This window comes from Chlorocebus sabaeus, chromosome 15 (assembly GCF_047675955.1).
Source record: "Chlorocebus sabaeus isolate Y175 chromosome 15, mChlSab1.0.hap1, whole genome shotgun sequence".
Classification (NCBI taxonomy): Eukaryota; Metazoa; Chordata; class Mammalia; order Primates; family Cercopithecidae; genus Chlorocebus; species Chlorocebus sabaeus.
This window is the reverse complement of record NC_132918.1, coordinates 9,770,957-9,792,792: the sequence shown is the minus strand read 5'-3', so window position 1 is coordinate 9,792,792 and position 21,836 is coordinate 9,770,957. Positions and strand designations below refer to the sequence as shown.

The 21,836-nt window shown below is 38.0% G+C and overlaps 1 protein-coding gene across 7 annotated transcripts in view; it reads right to left on the bottom strand.

The window, feature by feature from the left end:
- Positions 1 to 21,836, bottom strand: part of PEX5L (peroxisomal biogenesis factor 5 like) — a 249,398-nt gene that overhangs the window by 46,587 nt on the left and 180,975 nt on the right. The window lies entirely within an intron of this gene.

Here is a 21,836-nt window from a genome sequence, read left to right as displayed (position 1 = left end):
CCAATAAAGAGGCCATTGATTTGTACTGAGCTCCTACACTAGGCCCAACAGACCAAATCACAATGGAGTCACTCATGCTAAAGGTACAGGCCACCAAAACTAAGTCATTTACTTGACCTTTTGAAAAATCAAGAGAGAGAGAAGAGACAGATCCCCAAACAGGCCTCTTTCGGGTCCCTGTTTCTGCTTTCTTTAGCCTCTTTTTTGCTTATAAAGTCAACTTCCTCTGCACAGCGCATCAGATAACTTTTTCTAAATTTTTAGAATTAGGTAGATGCTATGCTTATTCATGAATCACAAATAAAAACCAGTTAGATCATTTAACCAAATTTGTTGTGGTTTTGTCTTTTGACAATAGTCATGGGATTATTCAGGTGGTATATTTTAGACTAAAGTCTCAAGTCTACCTTGGTTTGGAATCTTAGCCTTGAGAGGTTTTGAAAAGTCTAATCTGAGACACCTTATCAAAAATGCCAGCAAAGCAGACTTAAAAAGAGCCTACATGGTCAATCACTATTCATATTGCACTTACGTAAATAATCAGGTCAAGTTTGATGAGATTATTTTGCAAAAAATTAGTCTTACTTTGATTAACTTCGGCGGAAATGGGAGTGACTATAGAGAGAAAAATTATGTTTTAGAAGAAAAGTTATAATACATTGTTATTAGATTGTATTCCTGTTCATTTCTTTTGAGTTTTTGTTATCTACCTGTAGACTGGACTGGATCCTAAATTCTAGTTTCTTTCAATATCTGGCTATAACTTTTTAACTAAGAAAAAGAATTGCTCTGTTCCTGAAACCCTATAAGCTGAAAGTGAACAATTAAATAGAAATTTCAAGGAACAAGTCTCATTCCTTATATGTAGGCCACACAGAGTTTACCAAAGTGCCTGATGCCATAACCGAGACCTTCAAGCAGCAAATCAGAATGAGAAGTTGTTGACTTCCTACTGTGAACAGCTTTTCCAAGACATTGGAGCAAGACTCTTCATCATGATGAGACTCTTAACTCTCTTAATTTTTCTTCACTTATATCCACCTCTTTCACTTGGCAGGATAATGCTGTAACTTCATAATCAGTAGCTTCTGTGAATAACTTGATGAAGTATTGGATCCATTATGTCATCATGCCAAACCTAGATCTTTACGTAGCCTAAGAGATCCTTTAGTCCACCCAGTGGCTAACTTTAGCAACATCCCTTATATAACTGCTCAATTTGTACAAGCGGTCCCTTTTATAGAGTTAGACTTTTAGACTAACTTGTTCTCACTATATGTTCTGATTTAACCCAGTCATGGGATGCTAAATAGTGGAATTGCTACCCACTAGCTGAACAGGGAGAAATCTGTGCAGTTGCTGGCATTTCTTGTTGCACATGGATAAATACATTGGGTATTGCCAAAACTCAGTTGTACAAATTAATAAACAGGATGCTTGGTTAAAACAGGTAGACTCCTCATCTGGTTCACTGTTGGATCTATTAGATTTTAGTTGACTTAGTTAATGAAAACCCTGGCTAAGGAATGCAGTCCAAATTCTCAGTATTATCCTCCTGATGGCCATAGGTAGTCTTCCGGGTGTGTTGCATTTTCCCAAGTTTTAAATGTTTGCATGTAGCCATCCATCAAATATCTACCTTGGCCTTCCAGTGTTTGTTAAAAAATCAAATTTTTAGATATATACTGTTAATAAAGACGTTACCTTTTCTTTCAAGAATGATCTTAAAATGTTTTTGAAATTCTTTGAAATTTCTGGCCTTTTAGTGGCATTCCTTCTTATTACCTATATTTTTTTTCCACTTGTATTTTGTTTGTTTATTTCAATAACGACTTGAGAAAAGGAAATTAAAAACAGGTAAAAATCGGAGAAATCATATGATTCAGATTTCAGAAAATTAAGGTTTCCTTAAGTTACATTTAACTTGGTTGTACTGGGCTGCCTCTACATACTGATACATCCTCAAAACACATAAATTCAATTTCAAGGGTATTAAAGAGTAATGGTGACCTTTACTATAGCTTCTCTTAAACAAATATCAACAGTCATTTTTTTAAAAGCCAAAAATTCATTTGCTTCTGATAAGTTGTATGAGTTTGACTAGGAATTAAAAGGTTTAGATTGTAACCCTATGTCTTTTATTAGATCTGGAAAATTTTACATTGTTATGTACAGAACATCACTATCGTTGTTGCTGCAAGGCTTGGGTTTGCATCTTGACTGTGGTCTAACTAATAACTGTTAGTATTATTTTGAAGATTAAGTAAGATAGAAAATGTATGTGCAAAACAGTACAAGCTTGACAAATAGTAGATGCTTGATACTTGTAGAGGATGGTAGGATAAGAGCAAATAAAGATATTCCTCAAATTAAGGACTTTTAAAAAGAAATAATTTAGCCATCTATTGATTGTTTTTACTTAAGAAGGAAATGCTTTATATATATATTTAAAAATATTATCTTTTCTCCTCAGTGTTCTGACATAGCTTGCTCTCTTATGAGAGGCTTTTAAGGAGAAAAAAGTTTCCAACACAGGCTGTTAAATGTATTCGTTGTTATGGAGACCACAATCTCTAAACTAATCAGCAAATTCAGACTCTGATAAAGAAAGGCTTTCTCATTTGAGAAAGAAAAAATCTACTTTTTTTTCGGTAGAAAGAAGAGGGGAAACATTTTGTAGGTAATGTATGAGATGCAATGTTACTGATTTTCCTTTCCATTTGGCCTTGAGGTAAGGAAATATAAGGATTTCACTCTAAATAAAGAGATTCAAGAAAAATTCCAGTTCCAAGAAGATGATTCAAATTTGTTTACAAAATTAGGTGTGGATTAAAAAGCAACTGACATAAATTAAAGGTTTTCAACTAAAGACTTAATTGTTCCTAGGCTTTTATACTGTTTTTCTTTAAATATACTGTAATTCAGCATCATATTTTTCAAATGGTGACAAAAATACCCACTGTATTCTTCAGCTAAAAATTACATTAAAGATGAGTTGAGACCCACTTCTCAGTCAGGCTTTTACAGATGTAACTGCTGGATTCCAAAATAATAAACATTGTCACTTGGTCAAATTTTTCCAAAGGAAATAAGACAGAAACGTCCAACTGAGTGCTAGACTATTACATCTTAATCACCTGTAGCCATTGTGCTAAAGTCTTATAATGAGAAAAAGAAATAGGATTCTTTGGGTCCATTCACAGAAGGTTGAGTTGTATTTTTCAATGCCATAGAAACTCAAATAACTTCTGTATTTTTTCTTCACGTGCACTGAGTAGTTGGTGATTATATATTTGTGCACCTTTTTAGGGAATGGAGATACAGCAGTAAATAAGACAAGGCTTCCTGCTCTTAAGAGTTTCCAGTCCAGGGGAAGGATATGATAATAAAAATACACAAATAAATGAATAATATAATCTCACATAGTTATTAGCACTGCAAAGAAATAATTATTATAATAATTATGGAAGTTCTTTTTGCTTGTTTTTGTTTGTTTGTAAGAAAAGTTAATAAAAAACACCTCTCAAAGAAGGTAACATCTGAGCTGACACCTACATAAATTGGGTAACAACATTCTAGGCAGAAGACGCAGAGATGAGAATGAGCCTGGAGGGATGAAAGGGTAGAGAGGCCAATGTGGCTGGAATGTCCTATGGAGTGAGGAAGAGGGACAAGAGGAAATGATAGCAGGGGCCAGATCAGGTCCTATGGGCCATAAGTATGAATTTTGCATCTTGTTTTATTTGTAATGGAAAAACTATCATCAATTTTTTTTTTTTTTTTTTTTTTTTTTTGAGATGGAGTTACTCTCTTGTCTCCCATGTTGGAGTGCAGTGGCATGATCCTGGTGCACTGCAGTCTCTGTCTCCCTGGTTCAAGTGATTCTCCTGCCTTAGCCTCCTGAGTAGCTGGGATTACAGGCATGCACCACCACGCCTAGCTAATTTTTATGTTTTTAGTAGACATGGGGTTTCATCATACTGGCCAAGCTGGTCTTGAACTCCTGACCTCAGGTGATCCATCCACCTCGGCCTCCCAAAGTGCTGGGATTACAGATGTGAGTCACTGTGCCCGGCCTATTGTCAGATTTTAAGCAGGGAAGTAATAGGATCTGATGCACACTTCAAGAAGAGACCCGGAGTGCTGTGGTGAGAGGGAACTCTAAGGGAGCAAGACTGAAAGCTGGGAGACAAAGTAGGAGGCTGTAGCAGTGGTTCAGGCCAGAGATCCTGATGGTATGGATTAAGGTTTGAGCAGGGGGGATGATAGAGGTGGTTTGATTCCATTAGCTTGGAGGTGTTTCCAATAGGACCTCCTGCTGGATTAGCTGGGAGCCTGTACGAAAAGGCAGGGCATCATTCAGGATTGCAGTTTGAGAAGATCATGGTGCTATTTTTGAACTGGGGTAGGGACTGGTGCGAGATGGAAAATCAAGAGCTCGGTGTTAGATATGTTAAGTACACAATGAATATCAGACACCCAAGTAGCAGTATCGGTAGGCAACTAGATATTCATTCAATTTGGGATCTCTGAGGAGAGGTCAACGTTGAAAAATCAGATTAAGAGCTATCAGGATATTTAAATCTATGGGACTGAAAAAGATGGCTAAGAAGAAAAAGTAGATGGAAAAGAGATACAAGTAGGGGAGACAGAAAAGGAGACTGGGGACGTATGGCCAGTGAGGTGGGAGAAAAACCAGCATCTACCACAACCCATTGCTTGGCACACAGCCCACATTCCATACCAATCTGCTAACGAAAGCTTGAATGATTTGGTTTCTGCCTCCTCTGCCTGCTTCTTCAGCTAATCTCCCACCACCCCCTACCCCATCCTGCTTTCTAACCACATGCTCATCTGCGCCTGTGTACATCTGCATGTATTCTTCCCTCTGCTTCAAATGCTTTCTCTTTCCATTCTGCTTCCACTCCCTGTTCCAAATGTGTGTGTGATGCCTGCTTTTCCTTCGAGTATTGGCTCCTGTGGGAAACCTTTTGTCTCTGCCAGGCCAGGTGAATCCCTTCAAAATGCACTCAGAGGACCAGGGGTTTACTTGTGTTATAGTACTTAATATACTGTATTAGGATTCTTATCTTTATGTTCCACCAGATTTTGAGCAAGTTGAAGGCAGTGATGGTGTCTCTTATTTCAACGTCTCTGATAGACAATAGTCACTTAACAAGTATAAGGCTATGCAAACCAATGAATGCCTGATTAAATTTTGGGAGATTTTGATTCATTCAACTTCTTAAAGTACTTGAAGTTCTTGTCCCTCACATATGTATTACACTCAGATTCTATGAATAGGTTACTGCCTCGTTTATCAACCCAGAACAAGGTGCCACAAGGTGATCAGAGCTTCCTATTTTGTGCATATTTTACTGAAGCAGGAGGTGCCCTCTGTATGTGTCACCTACATGTTTCATACAGGAGACACCTCCTTTGACAGGGCTTTAGGAATGTATCAATTTCACCACCACAAATTAGATGTCATTGGTACAGATGAGATAAATAGCATACAGCATAGTTCAAGTCATGTCATAAATGTTCCTTGGCAGTCAGCATACTTTAGTGGATTTGTGTAAAATGCTCCTGTTCCTTTGAAAATACTCCAAAAGTCCTGTAAAAATAATAAAGTGGTCCAACAAACTGGAATAATTTTACTGGATCACAATGCTGCTCAATTGATCTCATTTTAACAACGGGGCAGTATTATACATGCACCAACTTTTCAAAACTTCTGCCTTCTAGCCTGCTGCTGCTAAGGTACAGGCGTAACACAGCTGTGATGTGGAACCAAGTCTTCCCATGCAGTCAGATTGAGTCAGGGCTCTGTCATCAAAGCCCTGTAACTAGGACGGGTAGCTGTTTCTAGTTTCATTTGCAAATGAATGGACACAGCAGGGCATCAGAAGGGTTCACATCCAATGGTCATAAATATATAAAGAACAAATTTAGCACTCTCCAGAGTTAGTGGTAAGAGCTAAAACAGGAAACAATTTAATAAAAATTTTAAAAGAGGTCTTATGTTTATGTCATTCATCCTTCCTGAATCTTGGTACAATTATAAAGAACATCAAAACATATTTTAATAAACATTTTATAAGTATTTTTATAAATAGAACAGTATTTAGAGTCATTTTATTGAACCTTGAGCATCTACCCAGAATATACTTTGTAACATCTCTCTTGTAATTAGTTTTGTTGAGACCTGTTAACTTCAAAAAATATACTAAAGAAGGCAGGAAGACCACTGAAGAGTGATAGAGAAAAATCTGAAGAGAGTAAGGAAAGCACCATCAACAACAACAAAATTAAAGGATAAAAATACATTGTCCTCAAGAACTTCACAGGACATAGATTTAGGAATTATTTCTGGCAGAAATTGGAAAACATACTCTGGTCAATATAGCAATGAGAAATCCTGCATTTCTACCCTTACTTGGAAAGGGCCTTGTTAGGTAAAGACTCGGCAATGAGAGAATTTAGTTAGGAATGAAAAACAACTGAAGCTGGTGATGTAGGTTCATGCAAGGAACTCAACCACAAATCCAATCATACGAGATGTGCTCTTTTCCCATCGTGGCTTAAATTGCTGCAGCAGAAATTTAGATTAGACATAAAGAAAATATATTCTGATTGAAATGACTGCAAGACATCAAAATGGGTTACCTAGGAAACTTTGGAATATTCTTTCTTAGTGATTGCTAAAAAAAGAACTGATACTCAGGGCTGGCCCTAGGCAAAAATGAAGAATCATACACTCACAGATCATCACGGCAGGACAGCCTTAGAAATCATTGAGTCCAGAGATTCCCAAACTTGTCTGCACATCGTATCACCTAAAGATCTTTTCAGAATTCCAAAGCCCCACCCAACTAAATCACAGTCTCTGGGGATGGGACACAGGCATCAAGATCTGTGGAAGCTCAGCAGGTAGTTCCGATGGCAGCCGAATTTGGGTATCATGATGTAATCTAATGGTCTCATGTTAAAGATGAAGAAACTGAGGCCTGCAGAGGGAAAGGGACTTTTCTAAGACTGCTGGGGCAGCAGGTAGTGGAGAACTAGAACCTATCTCCTGAGCCCGATCTAATACACAAGGCATATTTTAAGAAAACAAGCAAACAATATACTTTATAAAATTAATATATTGTCATTATAGGTAATTTTTTAAAAATATGGAAATCGTCAATGAAAAATAATTATGCAATCTCACCATCCAGAGATAAGTTATTAATCACTGTTCATACTTTTGCATTTCCTTCTACTCTTTTCCCAAGGTTCTTATGTACTTTTACATTTTTGTAAAAGGTCAGCCCTTATGGGAAAGGCTTTCTGGGAAGCTATAGGTACAGATAGTGCTTGAGGATACTGGGCCACATATCTATTTACCTTTGCTTCCTCTTCCTCCCATGGACACACAGCATGAGGTCCCATCTTTCCTGACACCTGCCTGTAGCCTGATAATTGGGTTCAGGATGGATTATGCAAGTTCTTCCTGAGTAATGAGGCAGAGACCAGGTGTAAAAGGCCTCCTTTGCAGAGGTGATGTCAACTAAAGTTGTACACCCATATTTAGGTCTCTGGGACCAGAGGAAGCTAGACTGAGAAGCTGCATCTGCTTCTGCTCATGTGACCACTTCACTTCCATTATGCTCTGGATCCTTGCGTAAATAAATCCAGAACCCTAACTTTACAGTGGTCTGTATATATTTGAGTGTACGTGTGTATGTGTGTGTTTGTATTCTCACCCATTTCAGGCAACCTGAAGGATGCAAAGCCGTTATTTAGAACGGGGTCATGTCTTTATTACTTGATGCAAATAGTCACTGTGATTTGGTGGATCTATAAAATGAAACTTCACTGATGAAAGAAATAACTCTAATTTTGAAGACCATATTGTATTATTGCCACCCGGCTAGTTAAAACTTCAGTTTAATTTATGAGATGACTCTTAAATCTGATTCTTAGAATTCAGTGTCTATTCATGATAGGTAGGAAACAAATACTTTAGCATCAAAAATAGCTCATTTTGGAAAGGAAGACTGTCTTTAGAAGACAAAATGAGTCATAGACAAGGAAGCAGTTAACTTTAAATGCATCTTTCTCAAGTGTGTTCTTTATTCATTTTGGAGGTGACATAAATATCTTTAATAAACACCCTGCTATCATTACAGAAACATACCTAAGTTTAACCCATCCAGATTGGTCATACTTATTCTGTGAAAATGAAATCTTTTTTCACATATAGGTTTAAAAATAGTGTGATGTATCTATTTCTCTTCTGCAGCCAGATCAGATATCTAATCCTGTACATATTTGCATAGTCACTTCATCAATGTGAAGGACCAGGATTCACCCCTTTTATATGGCTACTCAAACTTTTTGATGTGGGAAACAATTTGTGTCTAATAATCCAATAACCCAATATATTCTGATTTTTTGGGCTTGACTTGAGGTTATTCATTTTTTACTCTTTTGATACAAGCTAAACTAAGATAGGATATCCCTATAAGCGTTTTATTCTCAGATTTTACCATACAACTCAGCTTTTTGCAGGAAATCACATACATATCCAATTATTTGCTTGTGGCTTATGTATGGTATGAATACTTTCTGGGTATGTTTTAATACTCCACTGCACTTTCCTTAGTCTCTTTCCATGCCTCCAATTCTCTCAGTCCATTAAAGGTAACTCTGCCTTTGTCACTGACTGCTAGATATTTCAAAGAATATCAGGTAATTTTAATATAAATTAAAACAGATTAATAAGAAAAAATCTGAGATAAGGAAAGAAAAATATATTTCCAACCAAATTCCAAGTTCAAATAGTTTCTAGTACTGTTTACTATCTGAATTCAGAGTTTCCTTCTTCTATCAGCAGCTTCAAGGAAAAGTGCAAATGTGGTTTCTAGTTCTGTCTGCTAATAATCAGCAATGTATATTTGTTTCCAAGTCCCTTAACATCTCTGGATTTCAGCCCCTTCTCTGCCATGATGGGTTGGGCCCTATAAATCCCTGGTATGAGGCCCAAACTTTAACATGGCCTGTGACATCTTACAGGACAGTACCAGAGGTTCCAGAGGAGACTTTTGGGAATGTCAGTAACATCTATGATGGGCCAGGCATGGTGGCTCACACCTGTAATCCCAGCACTTTGGGAGGCTGAGAGGGGCAGATCACTTGAGGTCAGGAGTTTGAGACCAGTCTGGCCAACATGGTGAAATGCTGTCTCTACTAAAAATACAAAAATTAGACAGGCATGGTGGCGGGTGCCTGTAATCCCAGCTACTCGGGAGACTGAGGCAGCAGAATCACTGGAACCCAGGAAGCAGAGGTTGCAGTGAGCCGAGATTGCACCATTGCATTCCAGACTGGGTGACAGAGTGAGACTCTGTCTCAAAAAAAAAAAAAAAAAAACAAAAAAACTATGATAGTTTAAAAAATTTGTTATTGATACATAATAGTTGTACATATTTATGAGGTATATGTGATATTTTGTAGATGCATACAATGTGTAACAATCAAATCAGGGTAATTAGGCTATCCAATACCTCACACACTTATCATTCCTTTGTGTTAAGAACATTTCAAATCTTCTAGCTATTTTGAAATACACAATAAATTATTGTTAACTATAGTTGCCCTACTGTGCCATTAAATACTAGAACTTATTCTTTGTATCCTACTGTATTTTTGCACGCATCAACCAACGTCGTTTCATCACTCCCACCACCTCCCCAGCTGTGATGGTTAATTTTATGTGTCAACTTGACTGGGCCATGGAGTGCTGAGGTATTTGCTTCAACATTATTTCTGGGTGTGTTTATGAGGGTATTTCTGAATGAGCCTAGCATTTGAATTAGTAGACTGAGTAAAGCAGATTGCCCTCCCCAATTGGAAGAGCATCATTCAACCTGTTGAGGGCCTTAATAGAACAAAGGGCAGAGAAAGGGAGAATTTACTCTCTCTACCTGGTTGCTTGAACTGGGACATTGGTCTTCTCCTGCCCTCAGACTTGATCTTACACCGTCAGCTCTCCTGGTCCTCAGGCATTCAGATTTAGACTGAGCTTACACCAAAGGTTCTCTTGGTACGCAGTCAGACCTTTGGACTCGGACTGGAACTACACCACAAACTCACCAGGGTCTCCAGTATGCAAATGGCAGATCTTGAGACATCTCAACCTCCACAATTGTGTGAGCCAATTCCTGCTAATAAATCTAAATATGGAGACATATGTAGAGATCTACATATGAAGATCTCCCTCTCCCTCCTTCCCTCTCTCTCTCTCTCCCTCTCTTTCTCCATATATATGTGTGTATATATGTGTGTGTGTGTGTATATATATGTGTGTATATATATCCACCCACTCCAGCCAACCAATAGGAGATATGTCTGCATATATTGATATATCTCCTATTGGTGATATAGTGTGCTATTGGATGAGGTGGGTGGATATATATGTGCATATGTATTTATATATAGATATCTGTATATTGATTGATATATAGATATTGTATATTGATTGATATATAGATACCTGTATATTGATTGATATACAGATATTGATATATAGCTGTATCTCTTCTTTATTCTGTTTCACTGGAGAACCCCAACTAATATAAGATCTAAGGTACTGATGACTGATCACCTGGGAGGAAGAGGTATAACTGGTTACCCTCATGGAAAAGGATTATTCTCTTAACCAATAGGAAGTATTTGTTTATTAAACAGCTATATATCCAGCATATTAAAGCATATCATATGAGTAGAGTCAAATGAATAAAGGAAATTCAAGATGTCTCTTTGCCCACAAGGAGTTTACCAACTTTCCATTGAACCCTGAATATTTGTGTATTTGATGTTCTACATATTAAAGCAATAAGCAGCTTAAGTGCTTTTAGTCAGAAAAGAGTATTTAGTCATTCAGTATTTTGATTTTACTTTATAAAAGGCTTTTTTTGAGACAAGTTTTGTTTTGTCTGAGACAGGTTCTCTATTGCCAAGGTGCAACCAACAGGACTCCCCGCAGCCATGACTTCCTGGGGTCAAGCGATTCTCCCATCTCAGCCTTCTGAGTAGCTAGGACTATCTGCATCACCATGCCTGGCTAATTTTTAGATCTTTTGTAGAGATGGGGTCTTGCCATATTTCCCAGGCTGGTCTTGAACTCCTGGGCTCAAACAGTTCTCCTGCCTTGGTGTTCCAAAGTTTGGGTAAAAAAGTTTTTTAATAAAAACTAGAATAAGCAGGTAGCTTTACTGACTTGAATACAGAACTAAAGACCAAAACTATTTTAACCCCTGGCTTCACTGTATGGCACAAATAAAGTGCGTAACCTGCAGATCTCATTATTGTTCCTTTTCAATAAACAAAGAGTAACAGTATTCAATGCTACAGAAAGTTGTATAGAATACTGATGATTGATTTATACAGTTCAGCATTGCTAAGAAAAATACAGGTTTTTGAACATTCAACAGAAATAAAATTATGTTATTCTTCCTATAGAAACAAAAATTTGGCAGGGCGTGGTGGCTCATGCCTGCAATCCCAGCATTTTGGAAGGCCGAGATGTGCAGATCACTTGAGCTCAGGAGTTCAAGACCAGCTTAGGCAACATGGCAACATTCCGTCTCTACAAAAAATATAAAAAATAGCCAGGCATGGTGGTACATGTCTATAGTCCCAGCTACTCAGGAGGCTGAGGTGTAAGAATTGCTTGAGCCTGGAAGGAGGTGAGGCTGAGTTGAACTGAGATCATGCCACTGAACTCCAGCCTCGGTGCCAGAGTGAAACCTTTCTCAAAAAAAAAAATTTAATAGCAACTGCTCTCAACAGTAAAATAAATATGTTCATGTGACAGGGAAACAGAAAGAGAGATGGTTTCTAATACTCCCACAACTCAAAGTTTATTTAGAATATCAGAGCTGGAAGGGCCCTGTGACAGAAACTACTCATTGCCAATCAAAATGTACTCAAACTGTGGTAATTGAACGGTGGCCATTTTTCAGCTTCCCTTGCAGTTTGGGGTAGGGGTCAGTGGGGATGGTGGTGGTGTGGTGTGCTTGACTAAATCCCTGCCAATGGTGTGTGAAGAGATGAGATCTGAGTCAGAGCTTTTAGGAAAGTGGAACTGCCTCCTCAATCTCTTTCTTCCCTGGCATGGAATGGAGTAAGAATCGACCATGCAGATGAGGATGACACCCTTGGGGATGGAGGAGAAAGAAGTTACACGGAACAGGGGATCCTGGATAATGGCATGGGGTAGATCTTCCTGCTAGTTTGAGACTTTTATTGCACACAAAAGAAATAAACTATCTTGTTTGAGCAATCACATTTTTGGGAATCTTCTATAGCTATTAGTGTTACCCTAACTAATAAATTTACCTCAAGAATCATCAATACCAGTTTCCTAAGCTTTATAACTTTTGTCATTTCTGTACTTTATTGCTATTTATGCAATGTATTTTGTAATTAATACAGTTCTTTTACTTATATAGGCAAAATCTACTTAAGCCTTGCCTAAATTATGTCTGTGAAATCACCAGTTTGAAGTGCTAATTATATTTTTAAATATATATGAAAATAAATGCACAATTATTAAAATAAAATGTTCATCTGTTTTCCATCTGATTTCATAGTACATAAAATCCAATTTAATTTCAACCACGCATTTTACTAATGAAAAAGCTGAGGCCCAAATGCCATATTTTCAAAATTAGACCCAGGACCTACATCTAGTTTGAGACTTTTCCCACATACCTTATTATGCTATTTTCCTTTCTCTTGTAAGTTGAACATGTGATTCCTGGGCACAAAGCCTTCCAACAAATAGTTCAAACTACTTGCAAGCTACTGTCTCTCTCATTGGTGTTTAGGGACTCTCTTTGAAGAGAAAAGTGTAAAAGTTATTGTCCTGGTCATGCCAATGGACAAGTGGAAGCACAGAGTAGTCTGTAACTCCTCAAGGCTGGCTCACATAGAATTTATGTCTTTCATGTTCACTTTCTTCTCCATATATTTGCTCGGTAAGTATGGATTGATGAAATCATGTCTAGAATGCAGATCCTGGATTTCTCAGATTCAAAGTCAAGGGAATTTTCCAAGCTACTTTTTGGTCTGGAGGTAGTCTACCAGTCTGACGGTCTAGAAGACTTATCTGTGAATAACTAAGGTTTTGTTAGAATGGGTCAAGTTAAATATTTTTATTACTTTAGGATTTACATAGTAGATATAAAAAAGAAGTGAAAGGATATGGCAACTACTCATAATTCTGACCTTAAAAATTTAGAGATAGACTGTAAATCCCTCTTTTTTAACTGGTCACTTATCCATAAATTTATCTAAGACGATCTTGCCTTATACTTTTTTTTTTTTTTTTTTTTTTGACGGAGTTTTGCTCTCGTTGCGCAGGCTGGAGTGCAGTGGCGTGATCTTGGTTCACTGCAACCTCTGCCTCCTGGGTTCAAGCAATTCTCCTGGCTCAGCCTCCCAAGTAGCTGGGATTACAGGCATGCACAACTATGCCTGGCTAATTTTTGTACTTTTAGTAGAGACGGGGTTTCACCATGTTGGTCAAGCTAGTCTCAAACCCCTGACCTCAGGTAATCCACCCACCTCGGCCTCCCAAAGTGCTGGGATTATAGGCACGAGCCACCATGCCCGGCCTTATCTTGCCTTATACTTTTATCCTTACCATCTCTCAGCTTGCAAGTCATTCTACCATTATTCTTAACTATGCTTCATATTGTTTTTGGAAGTAAAATTTTATTTGTTTAAAACAGAGGAAAATCTAATCAATGTGAGAGCAGAGGGACTTTTGCCATTTTCCCAACATATGATTTATCTACATTTGACTTGCAAAGGATGTTAGCTAACATGACAAACCAAGCTTTAGGAAATCTCTATTTTAAGCAGTTAACTTCAAGATTTCTTTAATATTGCCCAAAGAACATTTTCATACATTATCAGAAGATTTTCTCCTTTTTGGAGACTGAATCTAAGTTAGAATGGTTCAAGTAATGTTTAATGCATTAATCCCTTCCACTTCAAAGAGGTAATACTGTCATAGAAAGCAAAAGAAAATTTGAGGAGGTGCTAGAGATGGATAATCTTCTTGCTAGGAGGACACCCAAGTTAGCAGTATCTTATATAATCCTATATTAATAAAAGCAGTTCAAGAATGGTCTCCAATTTTGTTCAACCACTTAGCATTTCTGAGATGCCTATCAGACCTATAGTATATACACTGGGAATAGTTTCAGGTAAAAACAAAATTTCTATATGGAAAGCATTTTTGAGTTTATGTCACTGAAGTTGGGTTTAGCTGTTGTGTTGTTTTGAATAATATGTCATTTGTTAAATTTAAAGAGAAATAAAGAAAGTCACTGTCAGCCTGTTTGGGCTGGTATAACAAAAATTCCATAAACTGGGTGGCTTACAAACAGCAAACATTTATTTCTCACAGTTCTGGAGGCTGAGAAGTCCAAGATCAAGGAGCTAGCAGATGAGGTGTCTGGTGAGGGCCTGGTCTTCATTGAAAGTGCTTTCTTGCTCTATCCTTACATGTTTGTAGCATAAACAAGCTCCCTCGGATCTCTTATAAGGGCATTTTCCACCCTCATGACCTAGTAACTTCCCAAAGGCCCCATCTCTTCATACCATCTCATTGGGTATTAGGCTTCAACCTATGATTGTTAGAGGGACGCAGCATTCATCCCACAGCAATCATCTGGATTTCTAGAACAAGGAATTACTGGTTAGCAGTAAACGTTTTCACTGCCTATGTTCTTATAACAGTAATTACCAATTCGCTATGATTTTTCATAAAATGCTATTGGAGGCAATGTTAGCTTGAAGCCTGATGAGAGGCTATCTTGAGGGTTGTGTCCTCTGCAATAGGACATATAAATGGAAGGTTAGAAAGCCGTTTTTAGTGAAGATTGTCATGAAGAGGGTCTGGGAGCTTTGCAGAAGAAAAGGCAAAAGTTCCCAACCAGATCCTTGGTGAAGGGCTGAATGTCCCCTAAGGAACATGGACTGTCACAAAAAAGGTTTTCATTCATTCTCCTTTGGGGACCAGAGAGGACAAGCTTAGAACCAGCTAGACAGTAGGCGAATAGTTTGAAAAATTCCCATCCAGAATGAATGAATACATTGTTTCTGTGCTACAAGGGTAATCTTCCAATCTGGGGAGTATTAAATGGTGTTAGGAATGGAGATGAGGAAGAGAGTAGTGGAATGGGATGAGGCTGGGGACTGTGAGGAGTAGTTATCGAATGCTGCTTAACAAATCACCCTATACTTAGCAACTTCAAGCAACACACTTTTACTATGTCACACTGTTTCTGAGGGTTAGGAATTAGGGAGTAGCTTAGCTGGATGGCCTGACCTGCGGTCTCTTATGAAGGTAGTATTAAGCTGCTGGCTGGGCCTGCAGTCATTCCAAGGTAGGGTCTGTAGAATCCATTCACAAGATAGCTCCTTCATGTGATATGGACAGGAGACCTCATGTGGGCTGCATGATGTGGTAGCTGGGTTTACCCCAGAGTAAGTGATTGAGAGGAAGAGCAGGGAGGAGACCATAGTATATACAATGACCTAATCTTAAAAGTCACACACCATGACTTCCACGTTATTCTATTTGTGAGAAGTGAGTCACTAAGTCCAGCCCACACTCAAGAGGAAGAGAATTAAGCTCCCATATTTTGAAGGGAGTATCAAAGAATTTGTGGACATCTTAAACTATCACAAGTAAGATTTCATGTAAAGCTAAAGAAAAGAGAAGTGGGAGACGAGAAGAGTCAGAGCTCTAGAATTTAAAGGTCTTAGTAGAATTTAATAGTCTCAATTAATTTGTCAGAAGGACGTAAGGATATGCTTCCTGCTCTTGCCTCTGATGACTGAACTGTACTCTCCTTTGTCCATACATCCTCATTTTTTCTCATTTACATATTTCATTATTCTTTAAAACAATTTGCTCATAAGAATACCTCCTCAGGGTAAAAGCAGAGCTGTGAAAACATTGCTTAAAAGGCATAAAACAAGCATTATAATAATATTAGAGCTAGGCAAAATGTGATTTTGAATCTAGGGGGAAAAGTTCATCCTTTGTTAGTCGGTCAGTAAGTTAGTCATATCTTAAGCACTCACTAGTGAAGAGATGTTTAGATGAAATAGATGCATTAAAATAATAAATTGTTAATTTGTTCACTTATTTATCCAGCAAAAATTTGCACCAGACTCCGTGGTAGGTGCTGGGAACATAAAGAAGGATGAATAAAGAAGGAAGTCACAGTCTGGTATGGGAGATGGACATGAAACCCATAATAACTATGTCACATGATAAGCTATACTTGAGTGATCAACTGGTTTGTATTTATCTGTGATTCTTCACCTTAATTACTCCTTAAGGACAGAACTGATTTTATTCAATTCTCTATTACTAGCACCCAGCACAGTGCCTGGCCCACAGAAGGAGCTTAGGCATGGCTGATGAATGTGTTGCTAAATCCAGTGTATTCGAAAGGTTGCAGTACTTAGAGAGACTAACTAGCTAAACACAATACCAGATGCTGGCTGGCTCTCTTTCCCTTCCTGCTAACGGTAATGAAGGAGGTATTTTTGGCTGTGGTTGCAGGTGTGCTGACTTCTTACATGACCTTCTCTCTCCTCTGCAGATGCAGCATGGTTCTCTGTAGGAATCTCCACTCCTGGGAGGCAGCTTTGGGCCTCACCGAGCTCTGGGAGCTCCTTCGCAGTTTCTCACTCCTGTGCCTCCTTGTGCATCCTTCCTAGGGACCTAGCGGACAGTGCATTTAGGCTGCTGGCTGTAGGAAGCTCTTCTCTGTTTTGTTCAGGGAAGATGCATTTTATTTTTAAAGCCCAGAATAGGAGTATCTATCTCTTTGTCCTAAAATTACAATACTTTAGGCAGGGATAATTTTTCTTTTCTTTACTTCTTCTTCTTTTTTTTTTTTGGAGGGAGGGTCTCATTCTGTCATTCAGGCTGGAGTGCAGTGGCATGATCAGGGTTCACTGTAGCCTCTACATCCTGGGCTCAATGATCCTCCCACCTCAGCCTCCTGAGTATCTGGGATGACAAGTATGCGCCACCATGCCTGGCTAATTTTTCTATCCTTTTGTAGAGACTAGGTTTCACCCTTTTGCCCAGGCTGGTCTCAAACTCCCGGGCTCAAGCAATCTGCCTGCCCAGGAGTTTGAGATCAGCCTTGACAATATGGTGAAACCTCACCTCCCAAAGGACTAGGATTACACACATGAGGCACCACACTAGACTCGATTTTTCAATACAATGCTAAGATATGGAGAGAAAGACCCTCACCCATATAAGGCTTAACTAGAACTAAGAGTTCAACATCAGCTTGAGGAATGTCAGTCTCTGCACATAAACAGGTTCCCAGGTTATTTACTACAAACAATAAATGTTCATGAGGTTTTAGTTGTCTTTTCTCCAATAGTGGATATTCTATTTTAGGGCATTTCAGCTAAAAAATTAGTTGATTTGCACATTTCCAGGTATTACTTAGTATAAGTAAAAATGAGCTCATACCATCTAAGATACAAAATATGCCCAATGTTACTGGCAAGATTGGTTGGAGCCTGCATTCTTATAAGTGTGTCTCTCTGACTGACATCAAGACCAAGACAATTACAGAGGACACTGCAGCCCAGTCCCAGGCAGAAATCTGTATGCTTCAGGCAGAATTGTTTATGTCAGCTATTAAAATGGAGATACAGTTATGTTGGAAGGTTATACGGCATTTTATATACAACAATAGATAGATGAAAAAAAGTATTACCCATACAAAGTGATTAACATTAATTAATGAATGAATTTCATTCATCCATTCAGCAAATATTTATTTATTTATTTATTTATTTATTTATTTATTTATTTAAGACGAGTCTCTCTCTCTGTCGCCCAGGCTGGAGTGCAGTGGCACGATCTCAGCTCACTGCAAGCTCCACCTCCTGGGTTCTCACGATTCTCCTGCCTCAGCCTCCTGAGTACCTGGGACTACAGGTACCCACCACCACGCCTGGCTAATTTTTTGTATTTTTAGTAGAGACGGGGTTTCACTGTGTTAGCCAGGATGGTCTCGATCTCCTGACCTCATGATCTGCCTGCTTTGGCCTCCCAAAGTGCTGGGATTACAGGCATGAGCCACCGCTCCCAGCACAAATATTTATTGATTATTTGTAGGTACCAGACATTGTTCTAGATATTGGGGTACAGTGGTAAATAAGAGACAAGGCCCCTTTTCTCATGGAGGCTGCATTTTTAAGTAGAAAGACAGATTATAGACAGCTAAATAAACAAAAACAAACAAGAAAGGACCCAGTGATAAATACTAGGATGAAAAACGAAGGCCTAGGTGATGTGATGGCAACTGAATGGTCAGGTTCAGCTTTTCTGAGGCATTGGCAATCCAGCTAAAATTTGAAAGGCAAGAAAGAACCTGTCACCTGAAGATCTGAGGAAAGAGTGTTCCATATAGACAGAAGAGAAGGTGGGGACAGTGGGCAGTAAACTTGGGTATGGGAGAGGAACAGAGAGAAAGGCACAAGTGAAAACACCAGGAGCTCAGTAAGGGGACTGAGAAGCAGGAGAAAGAGTGGAGAGGTGGCCAGGTGCCGATCATGAGGCAAGATGATGACAAAAATGGAATAGAATGTAAAATAGGAAGAACATTGGAATCAGATGATATAAAAATATAAGGCAGAGATTTTGGAAAAATTCAACTTGCTCCAGGCATGATTTTCATCTGGAGCTTACTAGTATTTAAAATTGCCTCTGATGAAGGCAATCTGCAGCGCCATTCTTTATTTGTCTTGAAATAAAGAATAAGACACTTTTAAGTCCTTTTAAGAATCTTATATCCCACTGTAGTGTCTATAACTTACAACTTTCCCTTTGATTATCAACATAATACATCTTCATGACAGAACATTTGGAAAATACAAATAAGCCAACAGAAGAAGAAAAAAACCATTCCAAATCCAGCCACCCAAGAATAACTCTTGTTAACAATTGGGCACAGAATCTGCTATGGTCTGAATGTGTTCCCTCAAATTCATATGTTGAAACCTAACTCCAAAGGTGATATATTAAGAGGTAGAGCCTTTGGGAGGTGATTAGGTCATGAGGGCGGGGCTGTCATGAATGGGATTAGTGCCCTTATACAAGAGGCCTGAGGGAATTTGTTAGCCTTTTTTGCCCTTCTGCCATGTGAGGACCCAGCAAGAAGGTGCCATCTATGAGGAATGGGCCTTCAGCAGACACCAAATCTGTTGGCAATTTGATCTTGAACATTTCAGCCTCCAGAACTGTGAGCAATAAATTTCTACTACTTATAAATTACCATATCTCAGGTTATTTTGTTATAGCAGCTCAAATGGACTAAGACAAACTCTCTTTATGTTCATACAATGCAGTGGTTCAGAATACAAACTGTGGAGTCTGAGTGAGAATCATTGCTTTGCAACTTGCTAAACTTGTTTTGCAATTTGCTAGTTGACTTTCAGTCTCTCTTAATTGCTTATAAAATGCCACATAACTGTCTGCAATGTCTTTAAGCCTCAATTTTCTCATATGAAAAATGGAATAGTAATCTTACTTTCTTCATAGGACTGCTGTGATGATTAAATGACATAAGCCATGTAATGCTCCTGATTTAGTGCCTCGCACACAATACATTCTTTAACATGTTATCTATTATGCTATTATCATTTTACAAAGTTGGGGTTATACTGTAAAACTTTCCATATATAAACTACCATTTCAATTATCACTAGACATTTTTAATAGTTACATAGTATTTTGCCACAAGGATATGATATTTAGTTAAACTCTGTTATGGGATACTTTGGCTTTTTCTAAATTTTCACTGTTTAATGAAATTCTACAGATAAAATATTGCAACTTTCATGTTACTTCTCTAGGATAAATTCTATGAAGTGGCTGGGTCAATGGGCATAAATATTTCCAAGACTCTTCTGAGGCATATTATTATGTCTTCTGCTATGAATTTAGATAATACCCTGGGTAAGAATAATGTCTAGAAGTAAACAATCTACATATTTGTGAAGTTTTGGAGGAATGATTTACCATCAGTTTAATGTAAATACTTTATCTACTCCTTCCCCACACATTCACACACTTTTTTCTCCACACCTGTTCACACCTTCTAGTGGGCACCATTTCCCTTCATTCCTCAGGGAAGCTTCCCCGTACTAGGCTTCCGGTTAAGCAACTCTGTTTATAGTTTTCTGATTTGCTGGGAATTCTGTACTTACCATTCTTTTTACTTGAAGACATAAACTTACAGGGTTTTAGTATATTGGGAATCCCAGTCCCTCAACTTACAGGTGATATGAAACTAAAGGAGAGTGAACAAGTGGTTTGTCCAAATTGGTCCTGTGGGCCATGCTATTGTTAGACTGCTAAGTAATGCTGGATCATTTCTTTATCTTTAGAACCTAGATCAGCAACCAGCACATGTAAGCAGCCGTATGGTTTGCTGAATGAATAACTACTTAAAGTAAGTTATAGCCTCCTAGGATTTTGTAACTGGAAAGGATCATAGAGGCATGGAAACTAAGGCCTAGATTGGTTAATGAGATGTAACTAGTTATATAATATTCGTGACAAGTTGGAATAATGACTCAGGTCCCAGTACAGACAAGGAGAAGCCAGGAGATGTGGCTTGCTGGGGTGAGATGGACATGAAGAGAAAAGATTAATTCTGAGTTATTCCAGAGGGGGTAAAACCAAGACCAAGCAAAACTTCAAGTTGCTGGTAGGCCAATTTCAGCATAATATAAGAAAGAAATTTTTGATAATTAGTACTGTCCAAAATGGAAATGGATTTTCTTGAAAAGAAGTGAGTTGCCCCTAATTGGAAGTATTCAAATAGAAACAGGGTAAATAATTTGTGAAGTGCTTTAACAGAAAAAAATTTTTTGGTTTGTGTGTCTGGTGGGGATAAACGACTTTTAAGTTCTCTACCAAAGCTAAGATTAAATGATTTGTGAATATGTATATATATATATCTTGATACACAGATATTCTTCCCTTGTTGATCTGTTACTTTGTGATTAAGTCTTTTGAATGTGAATTCATTATCTTTCTCATTCCAAATGAGACCAGATACATTTAAATGTCTTTACTTACCCAAGATTCCATGGGTTTAAAATAATCATTTTAGTGGTATTTCAGTGTGCTACACACAGTAGGAGTTCAAAAGATAAAATTTAAATTAGCTCTTAATTTTGGAAAACCTACATTTAAAGTAAATTGAGCTACAAGCTCCATGCATTTGAACAATTTGACTGAACTCAGCTGGTCTTAACCAAATACATCAGTTGATCACATTCAAGAGCACTAAATATTCATTAGCTTTATTTTTTAATTAAAAAAGGCTAAAATTAAAAGAAGGAATTTGGATAGATGGTATTGTGGTGAAATAAAAGTGTTCTCTTATTGGCTTTCTGAATAATAATCTGAAATTATGACTGGAAGTCTTTCCCAGAATTGAAAGAATCCTTTAAATATTAAACTGCAAATATGATTTTATTGCACTTCAAGTAAGAGGTACTGAAAGACCACCCTTTTAGTGTAATCCTTTCATGCAAATTCTAGGAAGACAAGTCACATAAATGAACCATATTTCAGAAATGCTTTCAATTTTCAAGATTTCATATCCATAATAGAAATGGAGCTTCCAACAACTTCATAAGTAAGTTCAGTGAAAAGCTCCACTCTCAAATAGCAATCTAGCAAAGCTTTGATGAGTAGCAGAGATAGCATC